General features: G+C 37.7%; 1 pseudogene; it reads left to right on the top strand.

The window, feature by feature from the left end:
* Positions 1 to 4,340: 4,340 nt before the first annotated feature.
* On the top strand, positions 4,341 to 5,017 carry LOC110140497 (S-phase kinase-associated protein 1 pseudogene; annotated as a pseudogene).
* Positions 5,018 to 5,544: the final 527 nt, after the last annotated feature.

Below are 5,544 nucleotides of genomic sequence, written 5' to 3'. Positions count from 1 at the left end.
CAACCACAAATCTGACCTCTTTTTCTATGAGTTTGTTTGTTTTTGAAATATAATTGATCTACTACACTGTTAGTTCCTGTTACACAACATAGTGATTTGATATTTCAAATGATGATCACCATGGTAAGTCTAGTTATGGTATGTCACCATACAAAAATATTACATAGTTATTTTCCCCACACTGTGCATTTCATACCTGTGACTCATTTATTTCACAACTGAAAGTCTGTACTTGTTAATCTCCTTCACCTAATTCTTTCCTCTCCCTACCCTCTCCCCTTTGGCAACCACCTGTTTCCCTGTAACTACAACTCTATTTCTGTTTTGTTATGTTTGTTCATTTGTTCTGTTTTTAATTTTTTAATTTATTTTATTTAGCCATTCCTTTTTTTTTTTTTTTTTGGCTGTGCTGGGTCTTCATTACTGCATGCTCTTTTCTCTAGTTGCAATGAGTGCAGGCTAATCTCTAGTTCTGGTGCACTGGCCTTTCATTGCGGTGGCGTCTCTTGTTTCAGAGCACAGGTTCTAGGCCACTCAGGCTCCAGGAATTGTGGCATGTAGGCTCAGCAGTTGCGATTCCCGGGCTCTAGAGCACAAGCTCAATAGTTGTGACTCACAAGCTTAACTGCTTTGCTGCATGTGTGATCTTCCCAGACGAGGGATCAAACCCATGTCTCCTGCTTTGGCAGGTGGATTCTTTACCACTGAGCCAACAAGGAAGCCCTGTTTTATTTTTTCGACTCCACATACAAGTGAAAACATGCAGTAGTTTTGATTTGCATTTCCCTAATAATTAGTGATGCTGAACATCTTTGCATGTGCCTATTGGCCATCTGTATGTCATCTTTGGAGAAATGCTTACTCAGCTCCTCTGCTTATTTTTTACTTGGGTTTTTTGTTGTTGTTGCTGTTGCTAAGGTTCACAGTTTACTAAATAGCATCACACTGAGCTTAAATTCCTGGTTTTGATCATTGTGTTGGGTTGGCCAAAAAGTTCGTTCAGGTTTTTATGTATGCTGTTAGAACAAGGAGAAGCTGAGTGAAGGATGTGCAGAAAGTCTTTGTCCTTTCTTGTGTGACATTTTTGTAAATCCAAATTTAAAATAAAAACTTATGTTCTGATTCTGGTTAAGATGATGGAGGAATTACTTTCAATCCTGCTTCTCTCACTAAATGCAACTGAAAATCCTGGGCCGACTACATGAAGCACCTTATATGAGGACTGTGAAAAGAAAATGGTAGCAGGTAGACTGGGGATATATATCAGAATTCAAAGAATGGCCAATCCAGTGGTGAGATTCTTAGACTTTTTTTTTAACCTCCCATATCTCCTGCCCTGGATTAAGACAGTACAAATCCCAGAATTGTATACCAGATGTGGAGTGAAAGATATTCACGTTAAGTGTTCTCTTTCTGGTTCATAGATGGGAAGGCGAGCCCCAAAGGATAGAGAAAGTAGAAAGATACCTTTTTTTCCTCCAACTCCAAACCCCAAGCAAGTCCCACTTTCAAAGCTACAGTCCCACGGCAGCAGCAATGGCAACAGTGGTTGAGCTGGTACCTAAAATTTCTCTCTAACCAAAGGAATTCTAACTAGAGGAACTGTGGTACAAAGAACCTCAGGAAATCACTGTTGCTTTTTGATTGTTGTGTCCTTCTTCAGCTTGACCTTGAAAACAGATGGAGGAAATTCCCTGGAGGTCCAATGGTTAGGATTCCTCGATTTCACTGCTAATGGCGTAAGTTTGGTCCCTCGTCAAGGAGACCCTACAAGCCACACAGCCACAAAAATGAAATGAGGACTTCCCTGGTGGTCCAGTGGTTAAGAATCAGCCTTGCAATGCAGGGGATACCGATTCAGTCCCAGTTGGGGAAGATCCCACATGCCACAGAGCAGCTAAGCCCATGTGCCACAACTTCTGGAGCCCTTGACCTGCAACTACTGACCTCACAAGCCCAGAGCCGGTGCTCTACAACAAGAGTAGTCACCGCAATGAGAAACCCACACACTAAAACTAGAGAGTAGCCCCCACTCTCCACAACTAGAGAAAGCCCATACATAGCAATGAAGACTCAGCACAGCCATAAATAAATATTTTTTTTAATTAAAAATGAAATGAAATGAAAATTAAAAGAAAGCAAACTCTGTCACAGGGGTTATTTGGCAGAGCCATGAGGCTAAGGCCCAGGCTTTCTAACCATAGGACCAGGATGGGGGCCCTCTTGGAGCCGAAGAATATAGAGTGATTGCAAAGAGAAGGGAACTTGAGAAAGGGATCACATAAAGTTGTGCATAAAGTCCTGGACTCAAGCCCAAGCTCCAGATATATGGCCTTGACTCTAAAGAGTCAATACTGAAGATTTTGACAACTGAGCTATGGAGCACAACACTGTCTAGCATGCAGATTGGCTCCTGGGTGGCCCACACATGGAGCAGATCTGAATAGCACTGCAAAATGTTTCAAAACTAAACTGATATTGGAACCACAGCCTACAAAAGAAGAGAGGACAGAACTTGGTGCCTAAACCTGCCTGAATTGATTACCTGCTAAAACAGTCAAAGAAACAAACAAACAAAAAATCAACATTTTCCATAGAATCTAAGCAAGACTCAGAGTCTGATAGCATAATAGTCAAATGTCCAGGATATAATATAACACGCCTTGGCATATGAAGAACCAAGAAAATCACATAACTCACAAGGGAAAAGACAATCTATAGATACCAACTCTAAGGTGACCAAGGTGTTGGAAATATCAGAAAACACTCTAAAACAGATATAATAATCATGCTCCAAGGAGTATGAGCAAATACTCTTGGAATTACAAAATGTGTCAGTAGAAAAAAAATAGAAGCTACAAAAATAAACCAAGTAGAAGAAATTTTAGAACTTAAAAATTAGAATAACTGAAATAAGAAATACAAATTTGCTGGATGCGCTCAATAAAAATGGAGGTAACAAAAAAAAAATGGAGATAACAGAGAAGACTCAGTGACCTTGAAGATACATCAACAGAAATTATCTGATCTGAACAACAGAGGGAAAAGATTTTTTTTTAAGTGAACAAGGACTTCCCTGATGGTCCAGTAGTTAAGAATCCACCTTCCAATGCAGAGGACTCAGGTTCCATCCCTGGTTGAGGAACTAAGATCCCACATGCCTTGGGGCAACTAAGCCAGTGTGCCACAACTACTGAGCCTGTGTACTGAAACCAAGACCCTACACAGCCAAAAAAATAAAATGAATTACTTAAAAAAAATTATGAACAAACATCCAGGATCCGACCAAAGGTGTAAGATTCATGTCTTTGGAGTCTGAGGTGGAAAGGAGAAGAAGCATGATGCAGAAAAAATAGTTGAAGAAATAATGGAAAATTTCCCAGTTTTGAAGGAAGACATGAGCATAAAGATTCAAAATGATTGAAAAAAAAAACATTATAAACTCAAAGAAATTAATCCTAGACACATAACCAAACTTCTGAAAAGCAAAGACAAAGAAAAAAAATTAGAGCAAAGAAAAACCATTCATTGCATACAAAGGAATAATGATGCAAATGACTAAATATTTCTCACCAGAAACCATAAGGCCAGAAGTTTTAAAAATAACATTTTTAAGTGCTAAAAAATTTGTCAACCCAGAATTCTATATCTGGTGAAAATATCTTTCAGAATGTAGGCAAAATAAAGCCATTCTAATATGCTACTGTGAGTCCTGCTCTAAAAGGAAGTTCTTTAGACAGAAAGTAAATGATACCAGAAGGAAATATGAAATTTTAGAAATGAAGGAAAAGAAATAGAAATATCTGAGTAAATATGATGGAGTTTTTCCTCCTAAGTTCTTAAAATACATATGACAGTTGAATGCAAAAATTGTAACACTTCCTACAGGAGTCTTAATGTACATAGATGTAATACATACAATAACAAAAAGGTAAAAAAGAGTAAATGGTCTTATATGATGGTAAGGTTTCTACACTCCTTTTGGAGTAGTAAAATATTAGTGAAAATTTATGTATATGTTTAACAATCCCTAGAGCAACCATTTAAAAAGCTATATAGTGGGGGACTTCCCTGGTGGTCCACTGGCTAAGACTCCAAAGTCTGATCCCCGGTGAGGTAACTAGACCCCACATTCCACAACTAAGACCTGGTACAACCAAATACATAAATAAAAACATACACAATGAAATATAGTAAAAAAAAAAGACCCAATTAATAAATTAAATTGAAATGTTTAAAAATATTCCCATAATCCGATATATTGGCCTTGTTCTCCGCCTTTAGGTTTTGCTGTTTGACGACGTCTCCCTGCTCACTTCAGCCTCCGGCCCTCTCTCTCTTTGAGACCTAATACCATGACTTCAATTAAGTTGCAGAGTTCTGATGGAGAGATATTCGAAGTTGATGTTGAAATTACAAAACAGTCTGTGACCATCAAAACTGTGTTGGAAGATTTGGGAATGGATGATGAAGGAGATGATGATCCAGTCCCCTTGCCAAATGTTAATGCAGCAATATTGAAAAATGTCATTCAGTGGTGCACCCACCACAAGGATGATCCTCCTTCTCCCGAGGATGATGAGAACAAAGAAAAACGAACAGATGATATACCTGTTTGGGATCAAGAATTTCTGAAAGTTGACCAAGGGACACTCTTTGAGCTTATATTGGCAGCAAACTACTTAGACATCAAAGGTTTGCTTGATGTTACCTGCAAGACTGTTGCTAATATGATCAAGGGGAAAACTCCTGAGGAGATTCGAAAGACATTCAATAACAAAAATGATTTTACTGAGGAAGAGGAAGCCCAGGTACGCAAGAGAACCAGTGGTGTGAGGAGAAGTGAAATTTCGTGTCTAACGCTGTAACACTGTAAGGATTATTCCAAATACTAGTTGCACTGCTTTGTTTATAATTGTTAATATTAGAAAAACAGTCAACAAATGCAGCAGCAAGTCAATTGTATTAGCAGAATGTTGTCCTCATTGCATGTGTAGTTTCAGTACAGTTCCCAAACTCACTGCCCAGTTTCTTCTAGTATGATTGAAAGTTTCTTTTCTTTGCTCTGAATAAAATTGAACTGTGGGTTCCCAATAGAAAGTGGCATTTTGGGCTGTCCCTTTTTGTAAAGCAATTTCTACCTAGTTTATTGTCCACTTAATTTTAGTTCAGTGACTTTTAAAGTTGACATTGTAAATAAAGCAACTTGCAAAAAACCTTCTGAAATAGAAAAATAAAATAAAATAAAATAAAAATATTCCCATAATCCAAAAGAAGGCAGAAAAGGAAAAACAGGGGAATAAAAAGGCATGGGGAAAAACAGAAAACAAAATAATAACATGGTAGTTCTAAATCTAATATATCAATAACTACATTAAATGTAAGTGATTTTTTAATGTAGATGGATTAAACTTTACAATAAAAAGACAGAAATTTACAGGATAGATTTCTTTAAATGACCCAACTATTTGCTATCTACAAGAGACTCACTTTAGATCTAGGCATTCAAATAGACTGAAAGTGAAAGCCTGGAGAAAGATATTC

This window comes from Odocoileus virginianus, chromosome X (genome assembly GCF_023699985.2).
Source record: "Odocoileus virginianus isolate 20LAN1187 ecotype Illinois chromosome X, Ovbor_1.2, whole genome shotgun sequence".
Lineage (NCBI taxonomy): Eukaryota > Metazoa > Chordata > Mammalia > Artiodactyla > Cervidae > Odocoileus > Odocoileus virginianus.
The sequence above is the reverse complement of the archived record's forward strand: the minus strand, read 5'-3'. Positions and strand labels throughout refer to the sequence as shown.